Source organism: Sarcophilus harrisii, chromosome 4, assembly GCF_902635505.1.
Source record: "Sarcophilus harrisii chromosome 4, mSarHar1.11, whole genome shotgun sequence".
NCBI lineage: Eukaryota > Metazoa > Chordata > Mammalia > Dasyuromorphia > Dasyuridae > Sarcophilus > Sarcophilus harrisii.
In genome coordinates this window covers 38,498,472-38,522,896 of record NC_045429.1, presented here as the reverse complement: position 1 = coordinate 38,522,896, position 24,425 = coordinate 38,498,472, and the positions used below count along the sequence as shown (strand labels likewise).

The window sequence follows — 24,425 nt, the reverse complement described above, 5'->3', positions numbered from 1 at the left end:
GTCTGGCTTGTCGGATGCCTCCACTGCGTGACACCCATGCAGACACTCCTGGTTCCTGTCCCATCGGGGCATCAGTTGAAGGATGGAAACAAAAAGGGTTTCTGAGGCCTCGAGGGGGTGGGGAGCTGGTCTCCTCAACTCTGCTCTGCTCTAGAGATCTGGGGCACAGAGCAAAGGAGGACTGTGCTCCCTTGGAGCCCCTAAAGGAAGAGCCGCTCCTAAGGGAAGCTGGGAAGATGGTTCCATAGATTTTTCTTTGATCCACTCTCCCAGCTCCTCTTGGCCCTCTCTCTCGGCACTCCTACTATGGGAGCTGACCCAAGTAGCCCCTGTGCGGGGTCAGAACCACGAGAGGCTTATCACTAGGACAGGCTCTTGCTCCTAGAACAAACCTGATGATGGCATGAGGCGCCTTCTAGATTGCTTCCTCACTTCTGAATTCTGGAGGATTTCTAGGAGGGAAGCACACACACACCAAAGGCCCAGTGGAGCGAGTCTCCGTTGCCTCCCGCCAAGTCTTGTGAATGGGAAGGAGCCTCCTCCAGCCTGCCCCTGGCCCTGCCTCTCTCTGGCTCTGCTGCCTAACGTCAGGCTCCCTTCTGGTCTGGGCTGTGGGCAGGGCATCCGACCCAGATGCTGACAAGGACCGGTGGAGGGAGGCGCAGATCGGAGCTAAAACCAAGATCCACCTGTCTGTCAAGTGACCACCTCCCTAAGTTGGTGTGGCAGCTTTATCCTAGAACAGCAGCTCCAACAAGTTGTTGGCACGTTTACCTCCCGAGCTCACTCCCATAAACAGCCCATTTGTTAATGTGTTTTTAGGCAGCGCAGTGGCTGACGGGGACAAAGGCAGTGTTTCAGTGGCATCTTTCCACTGCCTTTCCAACTTCCCATAGGGATGTTCTCTTTTTCTTTTTTTTTTTTTTTTTTTACTCCTGAAATATAGAACTCTTATTTCCATTTTTATAATAGGAACAATTTAATTATGGACAGACTAATATCATTAGCATAAATTGCTTATGGGAGAGAGAAGGGGACAGAAATAATGTAGCCCCTAGTAGTGTTTGCAACTATTATCTTGGTGGTGGTAGCCACTGTCAAATAACTACAAAATAGAGTTTTCCTGGAGCGGCTGGGTGGCGCAGCGAGTAGAGCACCAGCCCCGAAGTCAGGAGGACCCAACACTTCCTGGCTGTGTGACCCTGGGCAAGTCACTTAACTCCAATTGCCTCAGCAAAAAAAAAAAAAAAATGAAGTTTTCTTGGTGACTAGTTACAACAAATAAGCTGATATAAAGGTATTAGAACTAAAGTTCACTCTTTGCTACCTAGTGACTCAAAACTGGCTGATTTTTAAATAATGCTATTTGCTAGCCAAATTCTCGCAAAATTCTCACAAAGAACTGTGTATCTTCCAAAGTATGTGTATGTCACAGTTCTCTTTCCATTGTGTCAGGGTTGTACGTCTAGACTAGGTTGAGAATTTATTCCCAAACAGGCTATCTTGTCTCTATATAACACCACATTGGTGAAACCCTTGAGTTTTAAGAGCGTAATTCAGCAAACCCACTACATGTGGATGTATGGGGCAGGGGACGGAACAAGCAGAACCCTTCAGAAGCCCACATCCTGATGGGGGGAAACAAGCTCTGTCCAGATGAATAGACAAAATACAAGCATTGCTAACTAATGGGAGAGTATCAGGAAAGGCTTGGAGCAGGAGGTGGCATTGGTTGGAGTTTTCACAGAACTGAGGTCTCTTCTACCTTTTCAAATCCTTTTGAGCACTTCTGAATTCCTGTGTGCCGGGCCGTTATCCGTGTCCGGTCCCCTCATGTGCGTAGGCCCCATGGCTCGCTCTTGTGCTCTCTTCCCTTTCCACTCTCTCTTGGGGATTGGGTCAAGGACCACGAGTCTATGGTTGTCTCTGTGCTAAGTGCTGTCCATGATTCCTCCTTGAAGGAATTCCAGAGGGGTAGATGGGACCTCTGCAGCTCATGGGAAACGCCCTGGGACAGGTCAGCCTCTGCTAGAAAACCTCCACTCTTGGGGCAGCCGGGTCTGCGTCTCATCGTAAGGAAGGTTCTTCCCAACAAGTCCACACTTACCCCTCCGTGATTCCATTTCCACCTTCTGGGGAAAAACAAGAACAAATACTCTGGTCCCTCTTCCACACATGAACCTGGAGAAGGGAGCTGGAAATTCCAAGTGGCGGAAGTAAGGGGGGAAACCTAGGGACAAGGGGTCGGCTGTGCAAAGTCTGGGAAAGGAGAAATGCAACATGGAGGCCCAGGCTGTGAACCAGGCCGGGAATGGCTTTCAGAGCCAGAAAGAGGAGCCCCGCCTCCCCAGTGGCAAGCTCCTCATGCAGAGGCTTGGTCAAGATTGGCTGCTGGATGGAAAAACGCATTGGAGGAAGGGACACAAATTAGAGGCTATTGAAATACTCCCATGATGACCTGAATTAGAACCCAGAAAGGGAAAGGCAGGAGAGTTTTGTGGTGAGAATCTGCAAGACTGGCGAGCTACTTGGGTGAGGGCAAAGAGGAAAATTGAGAATGACTGAGTTGTGTGAACCTGGTGGTTGGGCCTTGACAGAAATAATGATTAGGAAGAAAGGTTTGGGAGCAGGAGTTGGTGAGAGAAGAATACATTCTACTTGAACACAGCAAGTTTGGCCCACCCATGGGACGTCAGTAGAGAAAAGGCCACAGGCAGGTGATTTTATGGGAGATCAGAGCTGGCAGGGTGTGGGCTTGGACAGTACTTTTACCTTGGAGCTGATAAACTCATAGGTAAGTAGCTCTCCAAGAGACTAGAAAGAAGGGAGGAGTTTACAACGGCAAAAGAAAGATGTCGGGTACAGTGAGGCTTGAGAAGAGGTTTAACAACCTTGAAGAGAATAGTAGCCAGACTGCAAAGCACTGAGTGGTTGGAAGTGAGGAAACTTAAGTGACCAGTGTAGACAGGTAGACAGCGGGAGCAACAAACGGCAGATAAAGTGCCAGTCCTAGAATCAGGAGGACCTGGCCTCGGGTCCAGTCCAGGAACTTACCAGCTGCTTCTGATCTGTAAAACGAGCTGGAGAAAGAATGGAGATCATTCCAGTATCTGCCCAAAAAGCCTCAAAGGAGATCACGTTCTGGAAACAGCTGAAAACAACCAAACAATAACATGTAGATAACTCTTTAGGAATGTGGGACAAAAGGCTAAATTGTCACCTAAGCAGTGGAAGTGAAGTTTTTGGGTTCTTTTTTAATGGGGAGACCTGATTAGAAAGGCATGGAGAGAGAGATTGAGGCTAGGAAAAAGAGGGAATAATTACGAGAATGAGGTTTCCGATGAGCCGGCAATGGGGTGGAGTGCAAGGATGTAAGCTAGAGAGTAGAAATTGTTTCACTATTTGTATCCCTGTATGTTTTTCCCCAGAAGGAGGGAAGTACCATAGTAGGTACTTAATAAATGCTTATTGATTTATTTATGGGATTCATTGCACAATTGGAGGGATCAGCCTTTACCTAGAAAAAGCCCATCTTTTCATCTGAGACTGGGGAGGAGGGAAGCAGAAGAGAACGGAGGCTGCTGCGGAGAGGAGAGAGCTTGGGACCGGTGGTCTGTAAACCTTCAATAAAACCTCTGTTCATAGGGAAAGGGGGAGAGAAGACGAAGAGCTGTGGACGTTATCTTGGAGAGAGTCAATTGGGGAGGAAAAAAAATACTTCTACAACAGTGAAGAAGCCAGGTAGGATTAGATAATGGAACCCTCGTTTTCCAAGATCTAGGATCAGAGACTGGAGGCCGGTTTTAAGGAGATTCCCTATTATTGGTACTGGGACAAGAGAATAGTGGTGAGTGGGAAGCAGCTGGGCCCAAGCAAGCTCACCCCTAAAGGACACAAGCAGAGTCTAGGGTTCCGGTGAGGGACAAGGGAAGGGGCCAGATGGATGGGAGTAGAAACTGCAAGGAGAGACAGGAGAAGATTTTTGCCTTTACAGACAACTGACCATGATCTAAACTCTCCAAATTACACGGAACTCTTTTTTAAAGCTTTAAGGAGAATTTACAGATAACAAGAGCTGGGGATCAAAGGCTGCAATAATTATAGAGGGCAAAACCCCAGGGTCCAAGCAATCAGCATTTGGGTGAATTCTCCTAGACTTAAATTAGCATTTGACTCGTTGGCTATAACTTAAAGTACTGGGCTGAGGAGGAGTGAGCTTAAGAGGACAAGCCCTATGGGGGGCATAAGGAGAGAAGGCTATTACTATTTAAAGCTTAAATGGATGATTAACTAGGCAGCCCGTGAATGATAAGCAGCCCCCTGCCAATTGCAAGTACCGTTAGACTACCAGGTAACGTCCATGATGGAGAGATTGTACAGTCGTTTGCAGGGGTTTCCATGCCTTGGTGAACCTGAAAGGACTGCTAACTGATATCAGCAAGCCTGAAAAGCAACTATTTCTGGAAATTTTTTCCAGTCCAGCTTCCTATTTTGTTCTCTTATCAGAAAACCAGAGTGTCAGCTCTTCTTCAGGATTGTAGAAATTTTCCCATTCTTCACCATCATTTTAAATACTAATACAGTTTTTCAATTAACAATCTACCAGTTCTTTCAGTACCCAAGGATATAGTCTGGAAGCCAGGGGATGTAAATTCATCAAGGGCAAGTAGGTGACAAAACTTACGTTGGGCATTAACTCCTTATTGTCCATTTTTGTCTTGCCCTTTTTTGTGTTCCCCTTGGCATAAATAAAATACAAAGAATGGAGTTAGTTCTGCCTTTTTATTGTTCATTATCAGAGCACCATTTACTCACTATGGACACCATCCCAGCATTTCCATGAATTAACCAGTGTCCATAGTGAGTAAAGATTTCTTGGGCAAAAAGGGATTGGGAGTGGAAAAAAGCTTAAGAAGCCCTGGTTTAATAAGATGAGTTTACCTGAGTGGGTAGAAACAAGTCAGGGAGATTAAGTAGCAGGTGTTGTAGCAGTCCAGGTGTGATGTGCTAAAGGCCTTAATGAGAAGAAAGTAGGGAGGAATATCCAAAACTGTTAAGAAGGTAGAAGTGACAGGATTTAGCAAGAGTTGGGGTGGGAGTGTAAGAGACAGAAAAAGAGGAGACACCTGAGATGAATGATGGGAGAGTAATGGTGCCTTCAAGAGTAGTGGGAAGATAGAGAAGAGGGTTTGGGGGGAAAGATGTGTCTGCTTTGGACATACTGAGCTTAAGATGTCTATAGGAATAGACAGTTCAAGATATCTGCGAGTCAGGTGGAGATGTGAGACAGATCAGGAGAGAAATAGGGCTGGACAAGGACCTGCAGAGTCCGTTGTCAGGTTACCTTTCCAGAGAGTGACTCCCTGGAGGACGGGCTCAGGCTGGTAATGGAGGTCTGAAGGGCTTACTGTCTCATGTTGGTGGCAATTGGTTTTGGTCCTGGGGAGGGTGGGATCTTTCTCCTCTAGGCTGGCTCTCCTAGATAATGGCTGTGGGAACCAGGCTAGATGCAGGACCAGTGGGTAAGGGGATGGCACTGGCTCCCAAGTTCTTGGACTCTAGGTCCTGGGTTATCTCCATGGAGTCCAGAGAGAGGAGGTGGTCAGAGTAATAATGGGGTTTAACTTACCTTCCACACACCACATCCTGTGTTTACAAAAACAACATGTGAATTGTATATAGTTGAGTCACTAAGCCTCTGACCTGATGACATTACTCTTTTTTAAAGCTTTTTATTTTCAAAACATATACATAGTTTTCAACATTCACCCTTGCAAAACTTTGTTCCAAATTTTTCTCCCTCCCTTTCTCCCCATTCCTTCCCCTATACAGCAAGTAATCCAATATATTAAACACATACAATTCTTCTATACATATTTCCACAATTACATGCTGCCCAAGGAAAATCAGATCAAAAAGAAAAAAAAATGAGAAATAAAACAAAATGTGATCAAATAACAACAAAAAAAGTGAAAATGCTTTGTGGTGATCCACACTCAGTCCCCACAGTGCTCTGAGTACAGAGGGCTCTTTTTGTCACAAGACCATTGGAAATGGCCTGAAACACTGGTGCTATTACTTTAAAACTGATTTGCATAAGAAAACAAATTGCCATTAGAGAGAAAAAGGAAGAATCCCAAAATATTACCATCAACTATTAAGTCATACAGAAATTTATGCTGATGTAACTGACCATATTCAACATCTTTCTAATCAATTAACAGAATCACTGAATAATGTGAAAATCAGTGGGCAAACGAAAATACTTTTGACCTCTGGATATAAATCTCTAAGTCTGATGGGAAATAGCATAGAGATTGAAAGGGTTTATTCCTTGATTAAACCCAAAGGAGCTCACTTTATGTGTTTACCTCTTTTCTAAGATAATTCCTCACGACTTTATGGATTCATAGGCTGATAGATTTAAAGTTGGAAGGGACCTCGGAGGTCAACAATGTTCTCATTTACTGTTCCCTTCCAGTTCTATCCACAGTTCCCGCTAAGCCAGCCTGTGTAGGACTTGACCTACTCAGCAGGAGGTGACATATCTTTGCATACAGCTTCTGTTTGTTGATAGATAAAGATAAATAGGACCCAAGAGGCCAAAATTGTGATTTTAGCAAAGTTTGTCTTCCAGATCTCTAGTCTCTCTTTTTCCCTAGATACCATCCCATTCTTCCTAATCTAAGATGTTTAGAGTCTTGATGCTTTTTAACTCCCTCCTAACAATACAGGAGAAGATCTTCTAATATCTTTTATGCTTTGACTAAAGCTCATCTATACTGATGTATTAACTTTCTTGCATAATTGTATTTTAAAATCCTTTTTCTCTAATTATGACATGGAAATCTTTGTCCTCCAGTTAAAGAAATTCTGGGAATTACTAAGCAGGTGAACTGAGGGAGAGAATTTTAGAAGAAGCTAAAGCTTGTACTTGTTCTTGTCTCAAATCTTAGTAGGCCCAAGGATACCCTTAAGATCGATCAGTTGATCAATCTATCGGTCTGTATGTCCATCCATCTATTCCTCTATCTATCTATCTATCCATCCATCATAGATGTCTGTCTCTCTAATTATCTTTGGTCAGGGCCTCTGATTTCAGCAGAATAGGGTGTTACTATTGAGAAAATTTCCTCTACTAAAGCAGATTTGAAACTTAAAGAATCCAAGAAAGTCATCTGGGGCCCCAAGAGCCAATATGAACCAGAAGCTAACTTGAAACCAGATATTGGAGATTCTAAAGCCAGCTCTCAATTCACTGTGATACGTGGCCTTAAATTTAAATAATTTTAGGGTACTTTGGGGACCTGGGTCAGCAAAATAGGATGTGCTTGGAGTGGCTTCCTATCCATTCTCCATCTTGTAATCTGGCATCTTCATCCCACATACCTCTTTCTTAAGATTCAAAACTGGGAATCCAGAGTCAATTTTTTTAAAAAATCAATGAACAATTTTTGTGTTAAGTATCTACTTTCCAAAGTTGTTATGAGGAGGAAGAGGGAGGAAGAAGGAAAGGAAAAAAGAGAAACAGAGCACAGCTAGAAATTGGTGGGGAGGTGCCCATGGAAGAAGGTGCTAAGGAAGAAAGAGGCTCCAGAGCAAAGTTTCCCCAGTGGTACAGGAAGAGGTGAAGTTTGATGGCAGACAAGACAAGAAGGAGGTGAAACATGGCTGAGGTCCTTCCCCAAACTGTGATCTCAGGGAGGAGATCGCCATAAGAAGAGAAGGCCCTAATGTGGAAGTCCCCCAGAGTGCTCATGCAGCAGGCAACCAGAAAGATGTGGAATTAGTCAAGTAAATGCAACAAACATTTACTTTCTGTGTGCTAGGTGCTGGGAATTAAAAAACAAAAACAAAAACAAAACAGCCCCTGTCTTCAACAAGCCTACATTCCTTTTTAAAATTTAACATTTTTTATTTTCCCTAGTTACATGTAAAATAATCTTTTATATTTGTTTTAAAAACTGAGTTCCAAATTCTCTCCTTTCTTCCTACCTCCCCTCAATGAGAAGGCACCTGTGAAGTTACACAAAATATTTCCATAAAAGTTACTTTGAGAAAGAAAACATAGATTTTCCTCCCTCTCCTCCTCCCCAAAAAACCTTCAAGTAAAATTAAGTTTTAAAAAATCTATATTCAGACACAATTATCTTTTTCTGGGTTTGGACAGCATTTATCATTATAAGTCTCTCAGAGTAGTCTTGGATCATTGGGTTTCTGAGAATAGTGAAGTCATTCGTAGTTGATCATCCCACAACATTGCTATTATTTTGTACACGGTACATATCACTTTGAGTTCACAGAGGACTTTTCAAGTTTTACTGAGAACATCCTGCTCATCATTTCTTATCATCTCCTCAGTTTCCAGTTCTTCATCCTGAGAAAAGAGCTGCTATAAATATTTTTGTACAAATAGGTCCTTTTATGTGGCTCTCTTCAACAATGAGATGATTCAGACCAGTTCCAATGATGTTGTGATGAAGAGAGTCATCTGTACCCAGAAAGAGGACTGTGGGAACTGAGTGTGGTTCACAGCATAGTATTTTCACTCTTTTTGTTGTTGTTTGCTTGCATTTGGTTTTCTTTCTCCTTTTTTTTTCCTTTTTAATCTGATTTTTCTTGTGCAACAAGATTATTGTATAAATATGTATATATATTGAACTTAACATATATTTTAACATGTTTAACATATATTGGATTACTTGCCATCTAGGGGAGGGAGAGGGGGGAAAAAGGGAGAAATTTGGAACACAAGGTTTCACAAGGGTCAATACTGAAAATTTATCCATGCATACGTTTTGAAAATAAAAAGCTTTAATTAAAAAATAAATCCTTTTCCTTTAAAAATTATCTTTTAGGCTTCATACCTAGTAGTGGTATTGTTAGGTCAAAGGATATTTATTTTATAGCTTTTGGGGCATAGATCATATCTTTTGTCATATATCAATTAGGGAACAACTTGTTTTTTATAAATTTTGACTCAGTTTTCTATATATTTGACAAATAAGGTCTTCATCAGAGAAACTTGTTTCAAAAATCTTTTTACAATATTGCTAACTGCATTTGCCTCTGTCGTTTATTCTATTCTCTCTCTCCTTTCACCTTGTTCCTCAAAAGTGTTTTCGAGCTTTCATTCTTAAGTAAATATAAAATATAAGTTGATATAAAAAAGTACATAATATCAGGAGAATATATCAATATTAATTATAGATATTAAAGAAAAATAAATTAAGAAGGAAACATTTTTAAAAAATAATTTGGTTATGGAAAAACAATGTTAATTATATGAATTATATATAATATATAATTTACATATATATATAATTATAGGAATACAGGTTATTGATTATTCATAGAGGAAGCTAGATGGTATTAGGGAGAGAGTCCTGGACCTGGACTAAGTCCCAAGTTCAAATACAACTTCAAAGACATATTAGCTGTGTGAACCTGGGCAAGTCAGTTAATGACGGTTTGCCTCAGTTTCTTCATCTATGAAGTGGAGATATCATCTCCCAGGGCTGTTATATGCAAAGGAGATAATACTTATAAAATGTTTAGCAAGTGGCTGGAATGTAGTAGGAGCTTAATAAACACTTATTTCCTTCCTCCCTCACTGAGAATATACCCCTTAGCAGTTTGGAAACATAATCAAATCAATATTGCCATTACTCTTGGAGAATGCCAATCTCCTCCCCTATGACTCCATTCACCAACCAAATAACTTTGTAACCCAAAATACCTCCTCCCTGTCCATAAATCCCTTTATTTGAATGTAAGCAAGAACTCCTAATGTTTTGTATTTCAATTCTTGACAGAGTTCTTATACAACACTTAATAAATGTTTTTTTTCATTCTTTTATTTCAATCAGTAAAATAAATGAATAAATAAAAAATAAAATGCAACTTTAAGACTATGCTCATCAATATTTTATTGTTTGGACTAGGCAGAATAAATGTAAAAATAACATTCCCCTTTCCCTTAATCTTTTTATCCATGTTTTCTATCCTATTATCTTGTAAATGAATGGATGAGAAATCTTATTTTCCCTTTTTGTTTGCAGAGTAAAAACAAAAAACCCTTCTTGCCAGTAATCTATAACTGCATGTACCTGGATGGACTCTTTGTCTCCCATATGGAATGTCTCTGAGTCTATTACAGGCAATCCTCCATTTTGAACAGGCTGTGTTCCAAAAGTTCATTTGTAAATCAGAAGTCAGAAGACATTTTCCCATAAAAACAATTTTGTAAATGGTTAGATTCCCAGACTAGCCCACAAAAGCTGCCATAAGCCATAATGGAGCTGATGTAAATGGAGCTGATATAATACTGATAATGATCTAAAGTCTGGAGTGCCCATAGGACCCTTGAGTCCCAACCTCTGAGCTACCCAAATTTGAATGGGTAAAGGGGGATGGAAAGGCTTCAGTAGCTGGTCCATTATTTTAGCAACACTGGAGGAAACATATAGATGGGCAAGGGAAGGTCCTGGGTCAAGGATCTAATCAACTGAGAGAGTGCTTCATGTAAGGGAAATGTTCAGATATATGATTGTCTTTAGAGGTGAGTAGAAGTTCCAGAATGCCATTTTTTAGTGGTTTTGCCCTAATCTTTGAAGAGATTCTACTTTTTTGCTTACTACTGAAGCAAGATTGAAAATGTATTTGAATTATAATTTTTTCTTTTGTTTTCATTGCCAAAGTTTTATTCTGAAGCTCTCACTTTGAAATCTTGTATCACAAAAAGATTTGTTTACAAGTAATATAAAGTAAAATAGTGAGGATGTGGATTGTTAATTGAGGAAAAAAAGAAAATATATTTGAATTAAAAGCAAATATCATAGTGAAGAGATAAATCAAACTTAGCAGATACTGGATGGGATTGGGCCCTGATGATAATAAATCTTGGAGTCATAAGAATTCTTATTGGGTCTGTTTCTTTTTAAATGGGGCATTTGGACTAGATCTTCTCTCTAAAGTTCTTGCTAACTCTAAATTCATGATATTATGATTCTATAATTTTGACCAGGAAGGGATCTCTGAGGTCATCAAATCCAGCTCCCTCATTTTATAAAGAAGTAAGCTCAGATTTGTCTCTAGCTTGTAAGTGCCAGAATCAGGAATCAGTCCTGGACTTGGATGCTGTCATGTCTGCTTGTACCCAAACATGTTGGGGGACAATATTCTAAGTATCTTCTAGGCTTTGGTCATGAGAGCCCTGAAGACTCAAACAACTTTGTCTGAGAGGACCATGAAGCACATCTACGATCAAGGAAATTTCTCTGTACAAATATTGTTTTTGTTCATCCTTTGGTCTCGAAGAGGACTGATGACATCAAGAGGATGATATCTTGAGTTACAAGTGAATTGGATTTAAGTGAAGCAGAATTGTGCAGGCACATATTCAGATCTACCAAAAGCAGCTCCTAAATATTGAAAATAGAATCCTTAACATTAATCCTACAGGTGTAAATCATGTAATTATCCTAAGGGGATGATGGAGATTGACAATCTATATCTGTCCTGAGCATGGCAACAACTGAGTTGACTTGCATTCATCTGGACTTCCCAATTTTTGGAATAGAAAGAGAAAAAGGAGGGAAAAAAGAAAAAATATTTGAAGTTACTCACCCACCTGCCAGGTGAGTAACTTCCTTTTCTGCCTGCAGAGAAGTACAGACACCGCTGTATTTCCTCCTAAAGAGAGGAGGCAGGAGAGAAAGTAAGAGACAGAGAAGCAGGTATTCAGACAGGTACAAAATGGTAGACAATGGTACAAAATAGAAACATAAAGAAAGAGACAAGGCAGTTAGACAGGTAGAACTGTTCAGCGTATCATAGGCTCATCATTCCTTTTCTTTCTAGGATTAAACCTGCTTCTCAATTCTAGTACTGTCTCACCTTTCTATTTGCATCTCCCTAGTGCTTAGAACAGTGCTGGGTACATAGGAAGAACTGAATAGGTGCTTCTTTGTTCATTCATTCATTCAAAGATGGACTCATTTTTTAAAAATAAAAAATAACAAAAAGCGACCTTTTCAATTGATTGAATTGATTCAATTACTAGAGACTCCTGTACCTTGCCGGAAGTAAATGAAGGTTACCTTACACAGACTCCCATTCAAAGAGCTGGAAGGTATTCATTATTAATTATGACATTTCCAAGCAAGGCTAAATTCACTGAGGAGGTCTCCTAATACTGATGCCCTATATGCTGCTTTAGCTACTAATACACTCCTGCCTGCTTTTGATAATGTGTAGTTCATTTTCAGATGACAGGAACACGGCTAACACTCAATCATCCATAGGAACAGAGACATCAGTTAAGATGGGCAACTTAAATGCCCTGGAATCCTCCTGGAAAAAGCCAAAAAACATTGTTTTAGGAAAGAGATCTGACCTCTACCATCACCAGATCTTTTTTTGACAGGTTGCCAAATGGACCAGTTTGCTTTTTCTTCTTATTTTCTGCATCTCTGCTCAGAAAGTGTCAATGCTGACAAGCTGGGGCAAATATAGGTAGCAGGAGGAGAAAAAGAGGTAAAGCTAAGACTTGGAATAATCAGTCCCTGAGAGGGGCTGTAATTTATTCTGAGATGGCCTCTAATGTGCTGGGGGTGGGGAAGCAGAGCAAGAAGAGAGGCAGGAAAGCAGATGTTCCTTGACATTTTTAATAATAAATCTAATGAACCATACTTTATGAATTCAGTGGTGTTTTATGATTTACCCTGAAATTCTCTCAAAACCTTTTCCAGTTCCGGCTCTCCCTATTTCATCCTGCTACTAGCAAGGGGAAGTACTGTGGCCTTTGTTGTCCGTGGTCATCGATAACTGGTGAAAGGAGGAGTCTCCTTCTGTTTTGAATTAAAGATGGCAAATTTAACCCCAATCTCAGCCAGATCTCCTCAGGCCCAGGGTGACATTAGCGGAAGAGTGTTTTTTGATGACATAACAGAGACATTCCTTGTAAATCAATAGCTTCTCCCTCTTCATGCTCAAATCATGCATACTGACTAGCTAATTTTCTGGAAAGCCTGAGAGAGAGGTGTTTTATTATCCTTTTTGAATTAATTCTTCTTCAGTGTTTTAATCAGCTCCGCAGATTTTATTTTATCTCCAGGAAACAAGCTTTGCCAACCTTCTACATCCTGATCAGCCCTTGGCTACACTAATGAAGAAGAGCTATGATTTACCTGAATCTTCAGCTTGAATAAATAAGGAATTCATGCTGTAATCAGGGTGGAATATATAGATATAGTCCATATATGTACATGCATGCATTTACATCTACACATATGTATAAACAGACATATATACACATATATCTACATGTGTCTGAGATGTGTAACAAGAGTTTATGAATATATTCCTATATATATGTAATAGGATTACACTGGTCATCAACCTCACTTAGAAGTCCTCCACCAGTCTACTACTCAACTTGACCCCATATTGAATCTTGTTATCCTGAGCTCTAGAGTAATCCAGAAGCAAATTTATATATTTCCTTGTTAATAAATACAAATTTAACCTATTTTTCAATTATAAACTAAGCTCAGAGTCCCCATTTCAGTTCATTAGACATCTTTATTCAATAAACTAAAAAACTTCTCCCAATAGTACTCATACCTTTCTCTAGGTTAAATCCCTTAATTCCCTAGAATCCTTAGAATCAATTAAAGTTCCAGATACATACGTGTTATTGATATGATGAACAATAAAGCAAAAACAGATAATTTTGTTATCTATGAGAAAAATCTCAACCTTAAATCCTCACTGTTTCTGTAGATGACATCCCTTTGCTTCTGAGAACACATTCTCACACCATTTAGTTCACTCATGATAACAAATAATGTATTTTCAAAAGCATGCATTACAAGAAAAAGGTTATAATAGCTCCCAATATTGCTCCAGAAGTCATAGGAAAACAATATCTTTAAGTTCTCTGAAGCTCTCTCCATTCTCGTACTTCATAAAATGCCCTTTATAATGTTTCTTCTTGAAATATCAGTTGTGTTAACTAGCAAGAAACAAGTTTTTCCTCACCTTCTTTCTGTCTTCTCCATAATTTATCTTATAGCTTTTCATATATAAAAAGATAAACTCATATACTCAAAAGGGAGACACCTCTTAATTTAAGGCAATTCCAATAGACTTGTGATAGGAAGTGCCATCCACATCCAGAGTGAGAACTATGGAAACTGAATGTGGATCAAAGTATTTTCATTTTTTGTTTCCTTGGGGTTTTTTTCCCTCTCATTGTTTTTTTTTCCCTTTTTGACACATGGAAATATGTTTAGAAGAATTGCACAGGTTTAATCTACATTGGATTGCTTGTTGTCTTGGGGAGCGGGGAGGAGGGAGAGGGAGAGACAAAAATTTGGAACACAAGGTTTTGCAGAGGTGAATGTTGAAAACTATCTTTGCATGTATTTGGAAAAATCAAATACTATTTTTAAAAGAGAGAGAGAGATACTTCTCACAGAATAACAATTATAGCTGTACCACTTGACATTTCTTGTCTTTAAACAACAGTTATAATTTCTATACTCCGCTGAGAGATTTGAAATAGGTGTTACAAATAAAAATTATTTCCCATTAAACTTAAAACATTTCTAAAATAAAAACATTTGACTTAATATTAATCACACATAGCATCAGAAATTTAAGGATGAAAGAGCTCATTTAGTCCAGTGTTTATAGATAAAGAAGCTTTGAACTCCAGAGACAAAGTCACTTTCCCATGACAATATGAGTAGTACACAACATAGCCAGGATTTGAACCCAGGTCCTCAGTGCAAATAAAGCCCTCTTGTCACTGTTTTATACCAAAATAACTATATAAAAAATATAGAGAGAATCCAATTTTGTTCTAGTGAATACACATGATAAAGATTTACATATATGTATGTAATATATATGTGTATATATATACACATATAAATCAATAAACATGAAATTTATCTTTGTTATATTAATAGGAAGAAATAAAAGGAAGATGCTATGGATGAAAAGGAAAGTATAAGACTGACCTGTTGCTTTGTAATTGGGCAAGAAGTAGTATCAATCAGCTAATCAATGAACACTTAGTAAGCACCTACTTTGTGCCAGGTGCTATCATTTTGGACATGAAATAAAGAGAGAAACTAGCAGCATCTCTGTGGCTTTAACTCCAAATGAGGGTCTCAGATTGAAACACCAGCAGTAAGTAATGAGTACAGGGAGTGTAAATCAAGGGGGAGTCTCAGATCATTCATTCTGAATTTTTAGTCTTCCAGCTAGCTAACAGTCAGCAGTCTACTGAAACTCCAAACAAGGTTTCCATGTGTCTCCCAGATTCAAAACCAGGGCAAAAGGTTGCAAAGCTCACACCAAGGAGACTTCACCCTAAATCACACGCCTTGAGGGCCCCAAAAGTTGGCAGGTTTTTTACCTAAGCTGTCCCTAAGATCCATGAAAAAATGCAGCATTCAAGAAAGCCCAAGTCACAAATCCAAAAAAAAAGAGAATGATTCCAAAATATCTACAAGGAAACCTCAAAGAAAAACCTGCCTTCTTCACAAGGCCATCTAGAATCTCTAAAACTTATAAAGCAAGATTTTTTTTTTAATTAAAATGATTTTAAATGAAATGAAGGGCTTAGAGGAAAGAATAGGAAAAATGAGATCTCTGAAAGAAAGGAAGGAGAATTAACAAAAGACTCATTGAAAATTAGAATGGACCAAACAGAAATGAGTGCTTTTTTGAGATTAAAAAAATGTTAAAGTACAAAACTGACATAAATAGAATAAAAAATAAGATACTTCATTAAAAAAAAAAAAACATTGCCCTAGAAAACAGATCAAAGAAAGAAAATTTAAGAATCATTCATCAAAATGAATGAGTCTGGATATCACATTCCAGGAAATCATGACAGATAACTTCTCAGATTTCTTAGAACTAGGGAACAAAGTGAAAGAAAAATAATTCATAGGCCACTTCCTGAAAAAATAAATTCCAGGAATATTATGGTCACATTCAAGAGCTCTGAGGTCAAAGAAAAAAAAATTCCAAGAAGAAAGGATCAAGTATGAAGGAGTGACAGCCAATAATATCCAAGATTTAGAAGCTATCGTTTTAAAGAAGTAGAAAATAAAATGTTGTCATCCAGCAAAACTTGAGTTTTATCCTACAAGGAAAAAATGAATCTTAAATGAAATAGAGGACTTCCAAGCATTCCAGATGAAAAGACCAGAGTTGCCTTTGAAATTTTGAAAACAAACCTGGGTATCAAGAGAAAGATAAAACAAACAAAAAATGAGCAATTGGAAGGGATTAAACAAGAGTGAAATATCTTCATTCTACTAGAGGGATATGATACAAGTATCTTCACAGAAGTCTGAGGTCATAAAGGATAATAGGAATTAAATAAGACAAGGACTTGAAAGTGGTTTTGTTATATTTTGATGATTATAAAAGAAGAAATGAAATAGAAAAGTTTACACTGAGGAAAAGAGGTAGAGAAATAAAGGTATGAGTTTGTATATGTGTGTGTGCACATGTGTGTGCACATGCGCACACACACAAATTTATCTTACATAATCAGAGTGTACAATAGATTATAAAAACCAGAATGAAATGTAAAGGGAATGGACAATACATGAACCTCTAATCATTTAAACTAATCAAAAAAGGATGGAATACAGAATGACACATATAATAGGCAGAGTTTGGTGTAGAAACACAATCAAATAATAGGAAAACAAAAGAAAGAAGGGAAAAGGAAAAAAAAAGCAAGTGTGAGGTAGCAATTGATGATAAGCAAAATGACCTAACTCAGAAAAGAAATAATGAAAAGATAATAATTTATGATTGAGGTCTAGGTAAAGGGGAAAAAAAATAGAAGCAGAGAAGCAAAAGTAGATTGCATTAAGGGAAAGTGCTGAACATATTCCTTTTCCCTCACCATTCTCTTTTTCTTTGTAAAGAGGGTTCAAAGTGAAAAGAAAGCAAAAAGAATAATAATGAATAGGATAGAGAGAAGTACGAAAGTAAAAAAAAATTAATATCAATAGTTATTTTATTTTCCCTCAATTACATATAAAGATAGTTTTCAATACTTATTTTTGTAAGATTTTGAGTTCCATTTTTTCCTTCTTCCCTCTCCCTTACCTTCTCCTCCCCAAGACAGTAAGCAATCTGATATAAGTTATACAAGTGCAATCATTTTAAACATATTTCCATATTAGTCATGTCAAGAAAGAAAAATCAGAACAAAGGGGAAAAAAGATGAGGAAAAAAGCAAGCAACAAAAGGTGAAAATAGAATGCTTAAATCAGCATTCAGTCTCCATAGTTCTCTTTCTGGATGCAGATGGAAATTTCTTTCCCAAGTCTATTGGAATCATTTTGGATCTCTGTATTGCTGAGAAGAGTGAAGTTTATCATGGTTGATTATCACATTATCTTACTGTTACTATGCACAGTGCCCTGGTTCTAGTCACTTTTTTCAGCATCTGTTCATGTCTATCTTTCCAGGCTTTTCTGAAATCAGTCTGTTCATCATTTCTAAGAGAACAATAATATTCCATAACATTACATAATTTATTCAGCCATTTTCCCAATCATGGGCATTTAGGTACACAATTAATGAACATAATTGTGAATATGAATGAAATGAAATCATCCATAAAATGGAAGAGGATAGCAATGAATTGAGAATGCAACAATATGTTGTTTACAAGACACACATTTGAAACAAAGATTCACATAGAATTAAAACAAGAAGCTGAAGCAAAATCTATGATACTTCACTGACATGCAAAAAGGTTGGAATAGCAATCATGATCTCTGACAAGGCAACTACAAAAATAGATTAAAAAGAGTTTAAAAGAGATAATTTGGGAAACTTATGTGGAAAGGTTAAAAAAACAATGAATTATGATCAGCACTTAATATATATATATATATATATATATATCAAATATCATAAAATTTAAAAGCTTAGAGTAAAAACTAAATGAATTAAAGAGAAAAATAGATAGTAAAACTATAATAGTGGAGGACCTCAATGTCCTCCTTTCAGAGATGGACAAATCTAACAAAAAAAAAAAAAAAGAAAGAAGTTAAGCACCAAATAAAATTTCAGAAAACTTAGATATGATAAAACTCATGATTATTGAATGGGAATAGGAAGGAGTATATATTTTTCATCTTTTCATGGTATTTTTTTACCATTTATGCATTAAGGTATAAATATTTCACAAATAAATATCAAAAAACATAAATATTAAACACACAGTTTACTGACTAAAATGATTTTTTTAAATTGTATTCGCTAAAGGGTCACTGAAAAAAGGATTAAAACTGAGTTAGAAGTTGGGAATGATATGGAGCCTACAGGGAGAGCTAAGATTAGTGGATTTCTTGAACTCAGGAGTTCTGAACTGCAATGGGAAAAAGCCAATTAGGTATCTGTACTAAGTCCAGGAGCAATATGATGAGAACCTTAAAAAAGGGGCCATCAAGTTCCCTATGGAAAGGTGAATCAACATAGGGTATAAATAGAGTAGATCAAATTGTTTATGCTGAGCAGTGGTGGCATTGAGTTCATGAAGAGATGCTTTACATGTCCAACATGGTTGAGATTGTGATATCCAGCCTCAAAAAATAAAAATTAATTGGAGATTAAATTACTGAAACTGTAAAGAATCACTGGATCAAAGAACAAATCATAGGATCAATAGATAAATCTGGGGGAAAGAAGTCAACATCCAAATAGAGCCAATTCTGTCTACTCAGAAGTTACTTGGACCAGGAAAAGACTGAAAAGCTTTGATATGCAACCCCAAGGAATATCACAGAGGATAGAGTCGAGCAATAGAGGAAAATAAGGGGGAGAAAAAGAATGAAATGACTAAAGATCTCAGGAAGAAGAAAACTCAAATACCTTGAACATAAGTAGATAAATCAATAGGGAAAACATTAACAAAAGACCAGAACATGGCCTCCAGATTGCAGAAACAAGTTCAGACATCTATGAATAAATATTATAAAACAAAACAAAATGATCCCACCCTTGATGAAAGTGAATGGGATGTGAAAAGAACATGGAATCACATGCTGTTTCTAAGTGGTTCAAAGAAGAAATAAGAATTATTAGAGCAGAATTTCTTATCTGCACAACAAAATTAATGAATAGAATAGAAAAACTAGAATCTGCAATGGCAATTCTTACCAAAAAAATAATAAAGAGAGAACAATAGATTGGGAATGCAGATATGGAAAAGTGGCGGACAACATCAGAGAAGCAAAAGATAATAGCATTAAAAATAAACATGCTCATTTGAATTCATAGACAGGATGCAGACAACTTAAGAATCATAGGTATCTCAGAAGAACATGACAAGACAGAAAAATCTTAATGTCACAATGAAGGAAATAATAGCAAAGAACTGCCCAGAATTTCTGAACATAAAAAATGAAATACTAATTGAAAGATTTCATAGATCACCTCCAGAACAACAACAAAATCAAGGCTACAAACTCCAAGACACATAGTGGTTACATTTAATAACATAATTCAGAAATAACAAGTTCTATAAGTAATCAGGAGAAAATCCTTCAAATGAAAAGAAAAGGAAATTTTAATAGCACAAGACTATTCTGCAACCATCTTAAAACATAGGAGGAAATTATATTCTTAAGAGCAGTAGAGTTTAGAATGCAGTCCAATGTGACCTACCCTGAAATCTGAGCTTAATTATAAATAAAAATGATGAACTTCAATGTTAAAAGGATACTTAAAATATTATTAGAAATAAAACCATAATTGAAAAGATTATTTGCTTCTTGAATTGCTTCTTGAATACCCCAAACATCAGAAATTGTAACAGGAGTGAATAAATGTAGCAGCCAAAATTAGCAACAGAGTTGACAGCAGAGAAACCACAAAGAGACTTCTTTCTAAATGTACACAAGAAGATAAGGCAAAGGAAGTTCTGTGGATATTACAGAGAAGAGGTAGATCTGGACATTATGGACAGAACCTGGAGACATCCTGCCCACAGGTGAATTAATGTTTTATGTGGGACTACAATGCAAAAGGAGGGTATGTGAAAGGAGAACAGATTAAGGGGATAAAGAGCAATGTGAGATTTGTCCAAGTCAAATAGAGGACTGTTAATGAGGGCAGTGTGATCCTTGTGGTCTCAGTAAGAGAAAATCCTTCATGGGAGTAGAATAGAAGGAAAGGGAAAGAATTGAAAGGGGAGAGGGGAAGGAAAGAAGCCTTGCTTTGGTGGTGAAAGGAGGTTCCACTGATAAATACGTCTATGGGTAAAGAGAAACAGTATATGACGGGAGACAGGAACCTTACAATGGGTGTGGTCTGGGAGATTTGATGCTTGAAAAGTTTATACTTTTCTCTCTCTGGAGGGGGGTGAGAAATTGAAGCTCCTGGAGGAAACTGGCATCTGGGAGAGCTGAAGGCTTTTAAATGTGAATGGATTAAATAATTAGATAACAGATTGGATTTTTTAAAAAACACCCTATAACATGTTGTTTAAAAGAAACCTATTTAAAAAACCAACACTTGCACAAAATAAACCTGAGGAGATAGAAAACGATTTACTAGACATCAAATGAATCCAAAAAATCAGGGATAAAAATCATTATGATAAAGCAAAAATAAGCATTTAAAAAATAGAAATAGAATAAAGAAACTATATTCTGCTAAAAGAAACCACAACAATAAATATTAGTAGTTAATTTATATGCTCCAGATACTTAGCACCTACCTCCGGGGGAAAAAACAAAACATCTAAGCTACAAGAAAACATCAAAAGTAACATAATAGTGACAAGGGACTTTAATATTCCACTATCAGTTTTGGATAAGTCCAACATAAAGATTAATAAAAGGGAAAATAAGGAACTCAACAAATTGCTGGAGAAATTAGAATTAAAAGAATTATGACAACTTCTAAGTGGTACAAGAAAAGAATATACATATTTCTCAGCACCCATGGAACTTTTTTTAATAATAGCTTTTTATTTTCAAAATACAAGCAAAAATAGTTTTCAACATTTATCCTTGCAGAAAATTTGTTCCAAATTTTTCTCCCTCCCTTCCCTCCATCTCCTCCCCTAGTAATCCAATATAAGTTAAGCATGTGCAATTTTTCTAAACATTTCCCCATTTATCATGCTGCACAAGAAAAATCAGATGAAAAAGGGGAAAATGAGAAAGAAAAAAAGCAAGCATACAAAAACAAAAAGGTCAAAATACTATGTTGTGATCCACATTTGGTCCCCATAGTCCTTTTTCTGGATGCAAATGGCTCTCTCTATCACAAGACCATTGGAACTGGCCTGAATCACCTCACTGTTGAAAAGAGCCAAGGCCATCACAGTTGTTCATCACATAATCTTCTTGTTGCTGCATGTACAATGATCTCCTGGTTCTACTCACTTCATTTAGCATCGGTTCATGTAAGTGTCTCCAGGCTTTTCTGAAATCATCCTGCTGATCATTTCTTATAGAACACTAATATTCCATTACATTCATATACCATCACTTATTCAGCCACTCCCCAACTGATGAGCATCCACTTCATTTCCAGTTCCTTGCCACTACAAAAAGGGCTGCTGCAAACATTTTTGCACATGCAGGTCCTTTTTCCTACCCCTGGAACTTTTACACAAATTGTCTGTGTACTAGAAATATTTCATACAAATATAAAAGGAAAGAAATAATTAATATTTCTTTATGGACCATAACACAACCAAAACAATGATATCAAGAGACCACAAACAAAAATATAGACCCAAATGGAGACTCCATAAAGGAATCCTAAATAATAATGGGTTAAAAAAAACAAATCATAGGAGCAATTAAAAGCTATGTAAAAATTATTGCACATATAGAATCCATATCTGATTGCTTACTATCTCAGGGAAGAGAGATTAAAAATTGTTTTTACATGTAATTGGGGGGAAATGATATATTTTAATGATGTAAAAGAAAAATCATAATTGTGGAACTATACATTTGGGGGATTAAAGCAGTAGTCAAAGGAAAATCATATTCCTATAAATATACATTAACAAAATGGAAAAAGAGAGAGTTAATGAACTAAATAGGCATTAAAAAAACTAGAAAATCCCCAAATGACAAGCCAATAAGCACAAAAGAAGGGATATTTTAAAAATTAAAGAACAATTAGCAAACAGATTATTCCTTAAAAAATGAGAAACAAAACATCCTACCAGAATCCTTTTATGAGATACGTACAGTCCTAAGACGTAAACCAAGGAAAGATAAAACACAGAAAGAAAACTATAGACCAGTATCATTAATGAATATTGACTCAGAATTTTAAACAAAATCTTGTCAGGCTACAGCAATTTATATTTTTAAAAATCATTCATAATGGTCAACTAAAATGTATGTTAGAGAAGCAAGGATGGTTCAACAATGGAAATCGACATGATTAATCATATTAAAAACTAAAACATTCCAAACCATGTGATCATCTCAATAGATACAGAAAAGGCCAAATCACTAATAATAAGAGAAATGCAAATCAAAACAAACCTGAGTTTTTATCTCATACTCTGAAAATTGGCAAAACAAAATTATTTTTAAATGCCACTAATTAATATTGGAGGGATTGTGGAATGATAGATGCAATTATAAATTATTAGAGGTATCTATGAGATGATACAAACATTTTGGGAAGCAATTTGGAGTTTTGCTAGTAAAGTTAGAAAATGCCCCCTATCCTTTGAACTAGATACTCTATTACTGGGCTTATACCCCAAGGAAGCCATTGCTAAGAAGAAAGTTCATATATATTCCAAAATATTTATAGCAACAATTTTTATGATAGCAAAGAATTCAAAACAAAATAAGATGCCCATCAAGTGAGTAATGACTAAATAAATTGTAGTACCTGAATGTAATGGGATGTTACTATGCTGAAGAAATGACTAATATGACTGATATAAGAGAAACATAGAAAGATCTACATGAACTGAGAGAGTGAAGTAAGCAGAACCAAGGGAACACTACATACAGTAATCACAACATTATAAATATAAAAAACAAACATGCACCAAAAAAATCAATAATAAATGTCAAAAATTTTAAATCAAACAAGACTTGAATGAAAATATATCAGGAGATACCCCCCCAACCCATTCCATCATGGGGGTAGAAGTCTACAGTTGTCATACATCGCACATTTTTTCAGACTTTATCCTCTCTAAAAATACTATTTATTATATGGAATGGCTCTCTGAGAAGTGTAGAGAAAAATTCGCAGAATAGCTATAATGATGTAAGATCAATAAAAACTTACTTTTTAAAATTGTGTTTTTTCAACACAACCATAGAGTGTTAATTGTACCATAATCTATAGCAAATTATCAAATAAGAATTGTTCACTGAGAGGCAGGATGATGTAATGGATAGAGAACCTTCCCTGGAGTTAGGATCCTGGGACTGACCCAGATGGGATGTGTGTGACCCTGGCTGCAGTGTCCCTTAATCTCTTGGAGGCAATTTTCTAAGACTGTAAAATACAGAACCTGAGCTGATCTACAGAGATAAAGGGTGTTTTTTCACTTGCAATTCCTTCCGTCAAGGAAATCCTGGGTCTGGCCAAAGAATTGCTCACCAAAAGCAATGGGAGAGGTGCTATTTAAAAAAAAAAAACAATTCCATTGAATAAACATATATTATGTGCACAATTATATGGAGTGTGCATTAAATTATACACAGGGGGGGACAATTTACTACATATATAATTAACCCAGAACTCTATCTCAAATTTGGGAGTTTTATATAATGCACATATTCTGGGCAATAGATGAAATGTCTCTGTTCAGAGACACATCCTTAAAATCATATTATCTACGCACTGGGCCAGTCTACAGTTGGAGCACCCTAGAAATTCTGCAATGTGGTCTGTCCGCCTACTGTGATGAGACCATACGAGCATGCGTCCTGTCCTACAGCAATATTCCTTTCAGGCAGAGCGTAATCCACTTCTCAGCACTTAAATAGCCCTTCCTTCCTGCTGACCCTCTGGTATGGGGCAGAAACCTGCGGGTGTCATAAATAGATACTTAGCTGAGTTCAGGGGTGACCCAGCCCTACCCCCTCCAAAGACACTCACCAAGGCACAGAACGGTCAGGGACGCATCTCACCAAAGAGAAGGAAGTCCGAAATTCTGAGAAGGAACTTTTATTTTCTGTGGTATAAATTCTGCACCTTTTAAATGTTCCTTGGACCATAAACTTGTTAGGAATTCAAGGTTGCTGGGTAATGACTGGTGTGCATTTTGAAAGTGGGTAATCGGAGGCGTTTGAATCAAGGAAGCTGTTGAGACTGTGCAGTTACAGTTCAGTACCCAGAAGCTGTAATTGAGAATTTTCTGAACAAGG

At 37.3% G+C, this 24,425-nt stretch overlaps 1 long non-coding RNA gene across 1 annotated transcript; it reads right to left on the bottom strand.

Annotated features, from left to right (window-relative positions):
* Nucleotides 1-1,197: 1,197 nt before the first annotated feature.
* Nucleotides 1,198-24,425, bottom strand: LOC111720353. Its single transcript, XR_002770067.2, has 3 exons — nt 24,157-24,425; nt 3,055-3,151; nt 1,198-2,132 (listed from the first exon to the last, which is right to left on the bottom strand). It is a non-coding gene; the product is annotated as an uncharacterized LOC111720353 (long non-coding RNA).